The following is a 15,361-nucleotide window of genomic DNA, read 5'->3' on the forward strand; positions in this document are numbered from 1 at the left end:
GGATGAAGAAAGAGCTTTAAGAAGAAATTGAGGAACAGCTGAGCATCACTTTCTCTCCGAATAAAATACTGCCTGAATGGAAATGAAACAAGTATCAGCCACTGTCTCTACTGACAGCATTTTCCCATCAACATCCTTTCCCCCATTTGTGGATGCTCAACTTGCTCCTCATGGCATGTGGAATCAATTGAACTAAATATATGTTTTACGTGTGGGTCTCACCACTGGTACACAGAAAGAATCATTCACACAAAAAGAAGGGCAAAGTGATTCGTTTAGTATCAAAAGCCTAAAATGAGTGCTTTTATTCAACATCCGTTATATAACCAGGTATTTTGCTGAGCGCTGGGGAAACAGAACTAAGGAAGACGTGTGTCATAAAGAAAACTACCCCAAGGGGAGAATTAAAATAAGAAAGTATGGAAAATACAATAGAAAATAAAAATATAGAAAGCAATTCAAGACATATACTCATTAAGTCATCTTTTTCTTTTTCTTTTTTTTTTTTTTTTTGGCATAGTGTAACAGCAACAATAATGGAATAAAACACCTGTGATCTCAATAAAAAGAAAAACAACCACTAGAGAAGAAGTTAGAATAGTTTTATTTAGATCTGAAGGCTACCTTTTATGGTAAGTTGTATATATTTATTTTCCTCACCTGTAAAATGGAGATAATAATTACCATGACATAGGAATAACCTGAAATTATGTACATAATACACATAAATAAGGGGGAATACTTCTTAACTGAAAAACAATCAATTAACGTTTAGTTATTGCTTACTTTGCTTACATTATTCATATATGGGTCTCTGGATTCTTAAGTCTAATTAGTAGAAGTTAACCATATAAACAATGGCTTTGAAAAACATACAATTTATTTCATTTTTAACTTTTTTATTTTTGAGACGGAGTCTCGCTCTGTCACCCAGGCTGGAGTGCAGTGGCGCGATCTTGGGTCACTGCAAGCCCCACCTCCTGGGTTCACGCCATTCTCCTGCCTGAGCTTCTCAAGTGGCTAGGACTACAGGCGCCCGCCACCACGCCCGGCTAAGTTTTGTACTTTTTTTAGTAGAGATGGGGTTTCACTGTGTTAGCCAGGATGGTCTCATTCTCCTGACCTCGTGATCTATCTGCCTCGGCCTCCCAAAGTGCTGGGATTACAGGCGTGAGCCCCCGCACCCGGCCAAAACATACAATTTATTGTTTATATTACAATTGGATTATATAATGGGTGTTGAATAAATGCGCTTCTATACTCTTCACATGTATTAATTCCTATAGTCTTAACCAAAATCCTATGTAGCAGGTGCAAATATCTGCATTTTATATTTGAGGAAATTGGGGCAAGAGAGATTCGGTAAGTTGCCCAAGGTAACACAGTTTGCAAGCGGCAGAACCAGGATAGAAATCAAGCTCTCTGGTTCTGAAACCAACACTCCGCACATGAGACAATGTGAGAGAGCCTTGGGTACCCATTAGGCCATTGGAACTGCTGTTTCTATTTCCAAAACATTCTCTAAAACCAAGATAAATCATTTTTAGGTGATCTATATTCCTTACAGTATACTGAAACATTACATGAAATGACAGACATCACGCGGAAACAGTTGCATTCCATAAAGTGCCAAGTACCTAGAGATGATTATTATCAGGGCTTATAATTGAGAAGTGGCCTCATTCTGGACTGATAGGTCACATCTAGGAAGTTGGAGTATCATGCAGTAAATCCATCCATCTATAAATAATAGGCTATTTTCATAAAACACATCCATCATGGTTCACTCCAAATCTACAATCTCAAAGGATACATTTTGTCTTCGTGAGACATGTGTGGGGAGGTTTCCTGTGCATATCATGTTGAAAATAGTAAATGTTTCCCTGAGGTCCAATTAAGCATGATAAATCTCAAGTTGTTCCTCATACAGCAATTGAGTAAGCAACAAATTGTTTAAAAGTTGTTTTAACATCGTGCTTTCTTAGGGAGCTAGTACTTCCCACAGTAACTGTGGCACCATATTCTGATACGATTTGAGTTATTTTTATAGGTTGTGATAGATGTGTCTTTATCAAAATATTCCCACCCAAACCATATTAATCTCTGAAAGAAAATGGAGACTGAAGATAACTATTACAGGAATTCGGTGAAATCAAGACATAGTAGTCATAGAACATCTCTCAGAGTCTTTGAGAAAACAGAGAAAACAGTTTGCCTAAAGCAGTATACTGTCAGACAACCAAATATTTACTGAGATCCTAATATGCATCTAACTTGTACAGGAACACAATATGGAAAGTACTACTTAAGTAGTTCACAATCATGTCATCGTGAATGCATCTGAGCTCATCAGAATATGATTTAGATACTCAAATGTGTCAGATTCATTATTGCATCTCTGGCGTTAGATTAGCGTTTAGCATCCAAGAACTACATTTTCTCAGTGTTGCTTAAACTCTGTTGAGTTGATAGGTGGGTATTTGTACACGCACACACACAGAAGGTTTTGTTTGTTTGTTTGTTTGTTTTGAGTTGGAGGCCCAGTCTGCCGCCCAGGCTGGAGTGCAGTGGCGCGATCTCATCTCACTGCAACCTCCACCTTCTGGGTTCAAGCGATTCTCCTCCCTTGGCCTCCTGAGTAGCTGGGACTACAGGTTCGTGCCACCACGCCTTACTAATTTTTTGTATTTTTAGTAGAGACAGGGTTTCACCATATTAGCCAGGATGGTCTTGATCTCCTGACCTCGTAATCCACCTGCCTCACCTCGGCCTCCCAAAGTGCTGTGATTACAGGCATGAGCCACTGTGCCTGGCCAAACAAGTTTTTAATTTAAGGTACTACTTAAGTTCAGTTCATCTATTTTTTCCTTTGGCTGTTTGTGCTTTTGGTTTCATACTTAAGAAACCATGGCCTAATTATTTAAATCTCAAAGAAAATGTCTATGAGTTTATATTCAGTCTCCAATGAATTATAATATAAACAATAAATTGTATGTTTTTCAAAGCCATTGTCTATATGGTTAACTTCTACTAATTGGACTTAAGAATCCAGAGACCCATGTATGAATAATGTGTGGAACACCAAATAAGACACATCTCACTACTTTCCTCATTATCCTCAACATAACAAAACTTTGTTACAGAGTATTTCATAGAAAGTACTACTTATAGATTTTGCTTTCTCACAACAATTAGATTTTGACTAAGGTGATCATTTGTAGTCTACTATCAGAAATTATGTTTTCATAGTCTTAGCCAAAGCAAAGAAAAAGAAATAAGAGACATCCAAATCCAAAAAGAAGTATTTCTGTTTTCAGATAACATGATCATATATTTAGAAAACCTAAAGATTCAACAATGACAAGTGTTAGAAATAGTCAACAAATTCAGCGAAATTGCAGAATACAAAATCAACATGCAAAAGTTAGTTGTGTTTTTATACACAAATAATGAACTGTCTGAAAAAATGACAGCAATTCCATTCACAATGGCAACAAAAACCAGGTATCCATAAAGCTGAGATAAACTGAATTACAGACTAAGTTGAACTATACAGTTTATTCAGTGGTTCACTTGAACAATTTTATATACACAATGAGAGACTCTCTTAGTTAGCTTTTGCTGTATTATATACCACCCCAAAACTTAGTACATTAAAACAAACCCCCCTAAAAGGAGCTTGCAATTCTATAGGACTTCTCAGATAATCTCTGTTCAGCTAACTTAGGGGTCTGAGTTCAGTTGGCGAGTGAACTGATACCTGGATGTTACCAAGTCCTCCTCCACTGCAGCAGGGATGTTCCTTGGTTAGAATCTGGTTGTATACATTGGAATGGGCTCCATAATCCCTTCCTTGTCCATGGACATGACTCTTTCAGCCACTACTTTCAGTAGCTGTTGGCCTCACCTTTTGTCTTCAGAGCTCTGCTTAAAATAAGTATCTGAGAAATGCCTAGGGAAAAGTATTTATTTTCAATAAGGTAGGGGTTGTGCTTCCAGCTGGGTAGACTTGTTATTCAACTTCTTGTCACTAGGAAGTTGAAGTCACAGGGGTCACTTTTTATTTTGAACTATTTCAACCCGTTTTAGTTCAAGATGCAGGCTTTCATCAATACAACTCTCTTAAAAATGTGGGTTTTCTATTAGTCAAATTCGGGTTCACTCCATGTTCCAAATGCCTAGCTCATTTGCCCATCTGTAGTTTTTAGACAAACTTCGTGTTTAACACTATTATATTCCCTCTGTGTCTCTTGTCTATGTTTTCATTTTGCAAGAAAATTTGACACTCAAAAGGAATACAGAATTGTTTTTATACTTTTAGTTTCCATTTGCATATACTATCATTTATCATTTTCTTACAGATATGGTGGGAATACATTTAAAATAGTAACTGAGGACTCCTCATATGAAAACCATGCCCAAATATATGAAACAAAACAGACTTTGGCCCCAACAAATTCCAAACAAAAGGACTGAAAAACGTATTTGCAACGTTTTCTGTTTCGGTTTTGAGACAGAGTCTTGCTCTGTTGCATAGGCCAGAATGCAGTGGCACCATAATAGCTCACTGCAGCCTCAAACTCCTGGACTCGAGCAATCCTCTCCTCCAGCCTTAGCTACTCAAGGAGCAAGTTGCTGGGACTACAGGCACACCCCACCATGTCTGGTTAAACTTTTTGTTTGTTTGTTTGTTTTTGGTTTTTATTTTTGTAGACAAGGGGTTTTTCTAGTCTAGAACTCCTGGCCTCAAGTGATCCTCCTGACTTGCCCTCACAAAATGTCAGGATTACAGGGTTGAACCACTGCACCCACCCTGCAAAGTAAAGTTTTTATTTGTCTGTGTGTGTGTTTGTGTGTGTTTGTATTTTACTTGATCCTGACAGATTTTGAACTAAAAACATCACACATTGGAACAAATTTTGATTTTCTCCCATTGAACATGTAGTGTTTAGCTATGGAGGAAACACATTCAGTTTTCTAGGCGACCCAGTGATTACATGAAGGTAAGACAACTGTTTGGAATGTTTACTTCATCCTCATAATATCTAATATAAATACCAAATCTCCAGAGCCCAAGTGTGTCTTTGCAATCTGGAAAATACATATACAATATCCCAGCAGGAATAATAGTATGAAAATTATTTTTGACAAGAACTCTTCTTCCACTAAAAGAAAATAGCAGTGCTTCTCTCTGACTGAGACCTCACAATGTGTCCAGCACTTTGAAAAGTGCTTTTTATGAATTTTCTCATTTAAGCACTAAAACAAGACAAAGTAAATTGGAATGATCTGTTTGATTTTTATAAAAGGATCTAAATTATTCCAGATTATTACTACCATCATTCTCATATCACTACCATCATTCTCATATTGCTGGCAAAATTGATCTACTAAGCTAGATCATTACTAATTTATTTATTATTACTATTATTATTATTATTATTTTATTATACTTTAAGTTCTGGGTTACATGTGCAGAAGGTGCAGTTTTGTTACATAGGTATACACATGCCATGGTGGTTTGCCGCACCCACCAACCCATAATCTACATTAGGTATTTCTCCTAATGTTACCCCTCCCCTTCCCCCCAACCTCCGACAGGTCCCGGTGTGTGATGTTCCCCTCCCTGTGTCCATGGATTCTTATTGTTCAACTCCCACTTATGAGTGAGAACATGCAGTGTTTGGTACTAATTTCTCTCTTCCCCTTTTGCAATGTTGATAACCATTAACTTGAAATTCCATCCAGATCTAGCATTTAATTTCTCAAATAATACAGGAAATCAGTTTTCCTATCGAATTAATTAGGAGACATGAATTAGATGATTATTATTTCAGTTTTAAGACAACACTTATTGAATTAATAAAAACACATTAGATATACATTTTTGAGGGGAAGTTGAGCCTGGTTAAAGGAGAACATCTTGCTAGTATCTTAACAGAGGTATCTATGTCCCACTAGAACTGAAAATTATTTTTACTCACCTTTGCACTACTACTGTATATGTCACTTGTACATTATTCTCAATCTTTTCTTTTTACTAAAATTATATAATGGAAACAAGGATTTGGTTGTGTTTCTCAACGTGTTTTGAATACGACTGACATTGAAGGCTGGCCAATTATCCATGAGTCATAAGTACAAACAAAAAATAACTTCACCTTGCTATAATTTAGATTGTGGAGTTTCCTTAAAGCATCTGCTCTATCAGCTTTCTTTTTCTTTTTCTCCTTCTCCTTTTCTTCTTTTTTTTTTTTTTTTTTTTTTCTTTTTTTACTCTATCAGCTTTAAGGGCTATGTTTTTTCTAAGAGTGTTGATGTGGAACTTCAACGTGAAGCTGTGTTGATAGGAAATTTTCCCTGTGACATGGATACTAGTATCGCAGTGGTAATTAGATGAGGAAATCTATCTAAAGGTGTATATTTTACTTTGCTGTATCTAGAAATAGTTGTGTTTCCACATTTACTATGTGCCAAAGATTAAATGAATATTTACATAAAAATGAAAATTTACATAAAACCCTCTGTTTTAAGGGTCCCTTGGTTTCCAAGATACTCAAATTTACGGAAAGACTTACTTCATTTATATGTTATAAAAATGAATGTAGCAGTACAGCATGGTGACTGAGAGATCTTCGTATCAGTTAGGTTTGATGTCTGTCTCTACTGCTTGCTAGCTGTGTAATCTTTGACAAGCAACTCAGACTTTCCAGATTTCTCTTTCATCATCTGCAAGGCAGGAATCAACAGAAGCAAACTCTTCAGACTGGTGGAAGGAGTAAACGATAATATTTATAAGGAAATTTGAACAGTCTTTATTATTTTTCAAGTTAACAATCTCCTCTCCAAAGTTCTTCTACTTTTAAAGGGAGTATTCTATAAAAATTGAGTACATGTTTTACTTCCATATTTAAAATAAGATAATTATAGTAGTCTTTCCTTGCACTGCTATAAAGAAATACCTGAGACTGGGTAATTCATAAATAAACGAGCTTTAATTGGCTCGTGGTTCCACAGACTGAACAGGAAGCATGACTGGGGAGGCCTCTGGAAATTTCCAGTCATGGCGGAAGGCAAAATGGAAACAAGCACATCTTACATGGTGGGAGCAGGAGGAAGGGAGCTAGTGGGGAGGTAATACAAATTTTTAAACAACCAGATTTTGTGAGAACTCACTCTCTGTCATGAGAACAGCACCCAGAGGGATGGTGTTGAACCACTGGAAACTGTCCCCATGACCTAATCACCTCCCACCAGGCCTCACGTACAATATTGAGTATTACAACTGAACACGAGATTTGGGTGGGGACACAGTTCCAAACCATATAAGGAGTCTACGTTATTGGAGATGAAAAAAAGAAAGTTTTCTATGCAGGTTCATGTTTAACAATATATTAAACAGAGTCATTTTGTGTGGACAATATGGGAATAAAATCTGTGTCAATCAGAATGAGTTTGCCCTCCTTAAAGGAAATGGCCCCGAATATTCTGAGATGACACTGGTGCACATTTCTCATCCCTCTTGAAATGAGGTGGGACTCTGTGTAGCTGAGACAATGTCATATTTACCTCTATGTTCTACACGGTACCTATTACAATACTTTCCGCCCAGTAGATTTCCAATACAAATATTCTAAATTCTAATGAATTGCAGCTGCCTTAATAATCCTATGGAATTTTTGAAGTAGTTGATGTTTTATGCCTTAGATTTCCTTATGGCATGCTTTAAGGTAACAGCCCTTAGTTGGGGATGCACCTCTCTTTAGAACCAATTATTCTGCCTCAGAAGTAAGCAAAATATCCTACGTGGAAGTATCTTTTCCCATTGCTTTAGAACAGAGTGGAATAGAGAAAATATTCCTGTCTGGGGCATGGATTAGAGAGCTGTGCTTTCCTTAGGTAGGAGCAGAAAAAACTGAAATTGCAGCATCCTGCTAAAGAAGGCGATGCTATGTTTTTATTTGCTAGGGCTGCCCCAACGAAGTTGTATATACTGGGTGTTTCAAAGGAGCGAATATCTTTTTTCCTCACAGTTCTGGAGCTGGAAGGCTATGACAAAGTTGTTGACAGGGTGGTTTCTTCTGAGACCTCTCTCCTTCGGCTTGTAGACGGTCATCTTTTCCCTGTGTCTTCATATCATTTTCCTTCTCTCTCTCTCTCTGTGTGTGTGTATGTGTGTGTGTCCTGATGTCTACTTATAATGACACCACTCATACTGGATTTTGTCCCATACTAAGGACACTATTCTATCTTTTTTTTTTTTTTTTTTTTTTTTTTTTTTTTTTTTTTGAGACGGAGTCTCGCTCTGTTGCCCAGGCTGGAGTGCAGTGGCCGGATCTCAGCTCACTGCAAGCTCCGCCTCCCGGGTTTACGCCATTCTCCTGCCTCAGCCTCCCGAGTAGCTGGGACTACAGGCGCCCGCCACCTCGCCCGGCTAGTTTTTTGTATTTTTAGTAGAGACGGGGTTTCACCGTGTTAACCAGGATGGTCTCGATCTCCTGACCTCGTGATCCACCCGTCTCGGCCTCCCAAAGTGCTGGGATCACAGGCTTGAGCCACCGCGCCCGGCCGACATCATTCTATCTTAATTACCACCTTAAATGTCTTTTCTCCAAATACAGTCACACTATGAGCTACTGGAGGTTAGAACTTCAACATATGAATTTTGGGAGCACGCAATTCAGCCTATAATACCAGGCTACATAAAGTTTTGTTAGACTCAAGAGCTTGTTCCTGGGCCACACACTGAGCCACAGGGGGAATCTTGTCCTACTTTTATCTTTCAGTCCGTTGCCTGCCTTTCCACTTACCACTTGGTGTTATCTTTCCAACAGTATACTCCGAGAAAAAGCAGAAACCATGTTGGGCTAAAGAAAACAACGCATACAGTTCATTTGTGCAATAAATAGTTGCCACATTGGAGTGCGTTCTGCTTTCTAGAGGAACTTTAAGGGAAAGTTATGCCGATATGGCTTCTGTTCTCAGGGAGCTTAGAGTCTAGAGTCTAACTGGGAACTGTTCAAGTCATCCACTAAGGAATTTATAATTAGGAGCTGAGGCAAATGCTCTGAAGATAAGAAGTGTGCTTTTCTGAAAGGAGATAACTAAGAACAAAGAGACCTGCTCTAGACCAGAGTGTGGGGGTTGTTTGGGGTGACTTGGCATTTTGATCATGGTAACAGCATGGGCAACTGGCATGGGGTATTTAAGAAACCAAGAGAAGAATAAATGTAATGGGTGTGGGAGGTGTTGAGATGAGACTGGAGATGAGACGAAGCAGATAATGTGTGGTCTCCTCCTGAGTTCACTCAGAAGCCACAAGGGATTTGAAGCAATGGGGCAGAGTGACATGAGGGACTTCCATGATTAGAAAGTATTCTTTGGCTGAGTGCGGTAGTGGCTCACACCTGTAATCCCAGCACTTTGGGAGGCTGAAGTGGGAGAATCACTTGAGCTCAGGGGTTCAAGACCAGCTTGGGCAATATAGTGAGAACCCATCTCTACAAAAAAAAAAAAAATAGAAAGCATTAGCCAGATGTGGTGACATGCGCCTGTGGTCCCAGATATTTGGGAGGCTGAGGCAGGAGGACCACCTGAGCCTGGGAGGTTGAGACTTCAGTAAGCTGTGATGGCACCACTGCGCTCCAGCCTGGGTGAGAGAGTGAGACCCTGTCTCGAAAATAAAAGAATATTATGTATAAATAATGACTCACAGTAAGGACTCAGCCTCTTTCAGTGGGATTTTCATCTGCACTTCATGCCATTACAATATTAACCAATTTCTGAATAGAATCAAAACCATGAAAGGTAATAAAATGATGGGGGTAAACAAGGTAATCAGGAGAGTTATGCATAATAGTTAGGGAGGAAAATATTTCATCACCTTGTGTCTATAGTATTTTGATACAAATATAAGTAACTTGATGAAGTCAGATGTTGATCCTGTCAAAATAGGCATATTCCACAAACCCCTCCTCTGCCCCCCAACACACCAAACACCAATTTTTGGTACATTCTCATAGTATCTACTTAGCTAACATTCAGGATATAGCAACAATATAGTAGTCTGGGTCATAGCACTGGAGTGTACATATGAAAACTGAAATACCAGAGCCTACAAGATGTGTGGGCATTTTTGCTTAAATTTGGACAAATACGTGTTTTAAGTGACAGTGGGCTGGGTGGATACCTCTTAAGATGACAGGAGCATAGGCATAATGTTTATTACATGTATTAATTCATTCAACAATATTGAATCCTTATTATGCTTAGGTATCGATATTCTGAGTTACATGCCTGATAAGCATAGTTGTCAAGACAAGTTACGACAGAGCTTCTCAACACATACGTTGTTTTCAGAGAAAAAGTTTCCCGAAGTGTGATCAGAGGGAACTGACCCATCCAATTATTTCAGAGAAAGGGATTCTATAGCCAGGTGAGTTTAGAAAGCACGGTATAGGCCAGGCACAGTAGCTCACGCCTGTAATCCCAGCACTTTGGGAGGCCGAGGCGGGTGGATCACCTGAGGTCAGGAGTTCAAGACCAGCCTGACCAACATGGAGAAACCCAGTCTCTACTAAATATACAAAAATTAGCCAGGCATGGTGGCACATTCCTGTAATCCCAGCTACTCCAGAGGCTGAGGCAGGAGAATCGCCTGAATCCTGGAGGTGGAGGTTGCGGTGAGCTGAGATCGCGCCATTGCACTCCAGCCTGGGCAAAAAGAACGAAACTCCGTCTCAAAAAAAAAAAAAAAAAAAAAAAAAGAAACCACAGTATAAAATATTCCTATGCTTAAGGTTTCATAATGCATGTTAACTATAAGTAGTTCTACATCACAGAAATCTGTGTAACTCATTAAGATAGATACATTTCTGCATTGTGTCTACAGACCTAACAAATGGAAGCAAAACTTGAAGTTTTTCCCTTAGCATTTGATTGAGCTTACATTTTCAAAGATAGATTGACATAATTATAGCAATTAATATGTAGAGATACAAATATTTAAAATAATGATTAATAGTTTAAAATTACTATCTGTGCAATCTATGTATGTATGTGTGCATGTAGGTATATACCCATCTCATCTTCCAAATACATTTAGCTTGGTATCTTTATAGATATCGTGAATGGTAGTGACTGTTACTTTACAAGATGAACATTCTCTTGCTCATCTAGTTTCACCTGGAAAGATGTCACTTCCCGGGTTTTCTTTCTCGTATCATTCTACGTATTGAATCTAATGTCTTTACTTACATCTAAATGCCATCCACCAATTGCCAGTCTTTTATATCAGCCTCTCAGATGTCTGAGTTTTATTCAGTGGATACTAGATTTCCCTTTCCCTTGCCTTGTACAGTGAGACTTTTCTTTTACAATCCAGTATAATCATAGATGAAGAAGGAAACTGAGGTCTCTGGCTTTTTTCCCCTTTCCATTGCAACTGTTGCAAATATTCAAAATTACAACTCATGCTATTAATTTCAGCTGATATTTTCAACTTTCTTAACCCAGCACTACATCCGACAGCTGTAAAGGCTTTCAGCCATAATAAATCTCTGCCTGACTTCCCAAAGCAAACAGTGTTGAGAAGAGTGATCCCTCCAATAACATTTTGTCAGCTCAAATCACCACCATAACATAAGTGATTCAGACAGTCTGAACTGACTCCAGGCTTTCCAACCTCCGGTCTTTATTTCCTATTTTCTTTTACTTATGAACTGTTCTTAATATTCTGAAGACTCTGAAAATGTTGTGTTCATTCCTTAAGGTTGGCAGAATGCCCATTTAACAAGCAGTTTTTTTCCCCCTCTCTCTTTGAGAAGATTCTGCCTCGTGACCTGCTTAGATTAGTGCATTTGGAAACAAAGTTTATTCAGGTCTGGTAATTTAGAAAAAAAACAGAATAGCTAAACCTAATAATATAAAATTAAAACATTAGTAGTAAATATTTTTGGAAATCAAGGAAAACAATGTGATTTTACTTGATATGCTTAATTCCAGAGAGTGTGATGTTCACAAAGCATGTAACCATCTACTGTGTATGTGCATCACTGCTCCCCTAATCTTTTTGGCATCAGAGACCTGTTTCATGGAAGACAATTTTTCCACAGAGGGAGTGTGAAGGGGATGGTTTCAGGAGGATTCAATTGTGTTACATTTATTGTGCACTTTATTTCTATTATTATTACATTGCATTATTAATATATAATGAAATAATTACACAACTCACCATAATGTAGCATCAGTGGGAGCCCGAGCTTGTTTTCCTGCAACTAGATGGTTCCATCTGGGGGTGATGGGAGGCAGTGACAGATCATCAGGCATTAGATTCTTATAAGGAGTGTGCAACCTAGATCCCTGGCACACACAGTTCACAATATGGCTCTCGCTCCTATGAGAATCTAACGCTGCCGCTGATCTGACAGGAGGAAGAGCTCAGGTGGTAATGCGAGTGATGGGGAGCAGCTGTAAACACAGATGGAACTTTGCTAGCTCACCCACGACTTACCTCCTGCTGTTGTGGTCTGGTTCCTAACTGGTACCAATCAGTGGCCTGGGGAATGAGGACCCATGGTGTACCTCATCAGTAACATGCTGAGTGAATGCATGGGCTTCCTTGGAGTTGAGTACCCTAAAAAGAAGCTAAGTCAAGCCATGTGGGCACGGTAGAAGAAGGTACATATTATGAAAGGACATGTTTCCAAACAGCAGAAAACATAACAGTAAAGAGTACAGAGCCTTTGATTCAGAGAGCTCTATTTTCCATCCAGAATCTACTGTTTACAACCAGTTTGATGATAGATCCACAGGCCACTGGTTCCTTATGTGAAAACTGGGGCTATTTTGAACTGCGTAATTCAATAAAACAGAATTTGTTTTCTTTTTCTTGCTGCTAGCAGTGTCTGTGTTCTAATCAAGACGTTGCTATTGGCTTGGGATGAAGTTTTACCTCAAAACATCTGGAAAACTTGTAATTTCCCAAATAACCCAGCCTCTGTAAATCCTTAATTTTAATAATTCTGGCTAAAAAAAAAAAAAAAAAAAAAAAAAAATCAGATCTCCTGGCCAGGCGCGGTGACTTACGCCTGTAATCCCAGAACTTTGGGACGCCAAGGCGGGCAGATGATCACCTGAGGTCAGGAGTTTGAGACCAGCCTGACTAACACGGTGAAACCCCGTCTCTACTAAAAAAAAAAAAAAAAAAAAAAAAAAAAAAAAATTAGCCAGGCTTGGTGATGTTGACCTGTAATCTCAGCAACTCTGGAGGCTGAGTCAGGAAAATCTCTTGAACCCAGGAGGTGGAGGTTGCCGTGAGCCGATATCGCACCACTGCACTCCAACCTGGGCGATAGAGCAGGACTCTGTCTCTAAATAAATAAATAAATAAATAATCAGCATTTCCTATTCTTTCGATTATATGGTACTCCAGAAATATATATTCTAAAACGATACATTCTTTTACTTGAATGAAATTGCATGAGCATACCAATTATTTTTATTTTCTCAACACTAAGATAATTATGTTGTTTATTAAATGCTGGTACAGTTACGGGCACTCGTGTGTTTAATTACAGATAAACACTGCAAGGTAAACATTATTGTAACTATTTTACAAATAACAATGTTAAAAATCAGCAAGCTTTTGACCTAATAGCTATAGAAGAAATGAAAAAGTTGAACTAGGTTTTACAGTCTTATTCAATCAGTGGAAAAGTCTTTGTTTTTTGTTTGTTCGTTTTGTTTTGTTTTGTTTTTTAGACAAGGTTTCACTCTGTCACACAGGCTGAAGTGCATTGGTGCAAACAGAAGCTCACTGCAGTCTCAACTTCCTGGGCTCAAGTTCTTTCACCTCAGCCTCCCAAAGTATGGAATTACAGGCGTGAGCCACCATTCCCTGCTAATTTTGAAACAGAACTGAAAAATTATGTTAAGTGTCTAGGGAGGCTGTATAGTGTAATGGCTAAGAGCCTGAGTTCTTGAGTCTCGATGTCTAGATTCAAATTCCCAATCCTACCACTTACTTACTTTGCCAATACACCGGTTGTTTCATCCTTCTAGGCCTTAATTCTTTCAATTCTAAATTAGAGATAATAAGAGTATCTACTTTGTAGGATTTGTATAAGATTGAATGAGTTAATTCATTGCTCACAACAGCACTTGGTTCATAAAAAATTCCTTCCAAAATGTTGGCATTGTTATTTTCAGCAAAAATATACAGATAACTAGAAAGCTTAATGAATTTTCTGTAGGTCACACAATTAATTCCTGAAAGAGACTGAATTATACTCAGAATTTCAGAGCCATATAACATTCATTATTCAGTAACAAAAATGTATTCGCTACTATGAGCATCTTGCTAAATGGTGATAAGAATAAAGCAAATTACATCCTTAGATCTCACTCACAGTGTCGTTTTGGAAACATATAATTACATAAGCAAGATATGCACATGGGTACTATCACATTCAACACGCAGAGGGTGGTGCGAGCACCTAGCATGAAGAGCTAACCCCAGCATCAGAGAAGGCTTCCTAGAAAAATTGACCTCTAAGCAAAAATGCAAAAGAGTGAAAGATGGCTACGAGTTAGAGCAAAAGACTAGGTTCTTTCAACAATTTCAGTTTGACTGTATCAAAACTATCAGTAGCTTTTATACCTAGAGAAAACGTCAACGGACATGGATCCTCTGAAAACCGCAAGCGTATGATAATTCCGGAAACCGAATAGTTGGGATAAGATGATCACAGAACACATAACCTCCTGAAGCTTTGTGGGTTTTTTTGGTTTTTTTTTTTAGAGAATGAATTACTGTTTATAGAATTCTAAGCCCTGCATTTTCAAACTCAGGCCATTTAAGTGCAAAGTGTGATTAACAACCCTGGGAAGCTAAATGTTTCATGATATGCAGGGAAAAAAGAAAGTTGCTCCTGTTGGTGCAAATGGACTTGGAGTGTCACAGAAAGGACATTATAAAGGAGTAAAAACACACCTTGTCACCTTTATGGCTCCGATTTTTGAAATGATACCCTAATTTAACTATTTTTCTCATTTGCAGAACAACTATTATTGTTCCTTGAGTAATTAGAGTGAGCATCGACTTATGATTTTGGACACCTTGACTTTACTGAGTCCTTTAAAAATATCCTAGAGATACAAAGAGCTATTAACACTTGGCAATGGCTACTAGGAGAAAACTTTAATGCTGAAGATAACAGTTTTGCTACTAGAACAATCCGGACTTTCATCTTTCAGTAACTACAGTAACACTCTTTAAACTTTGGGATCCTGTTCTCATGGACTTGCAGCCCATCAGACAAGGCAATAATTCTGTTAAAGATATCTCATTTAGTTTTTCACA

The sequence above is a fragment of the Rhinopithecus roxellana genome, chromosome 11 (genome assembly GCF_007565055.1).
Source record: "Rhinopithecus roxellana isolate Shanxi Qingling chromosome 11, ASM756505v1, whole genome shotgun sequence".
Lineage (NCBI taxonomy): Eukaryota > Metazoa > Chordata > Mammalia > Primates > Cercopithecidae > Rhinopithecus > Rhinopithecus roxellana.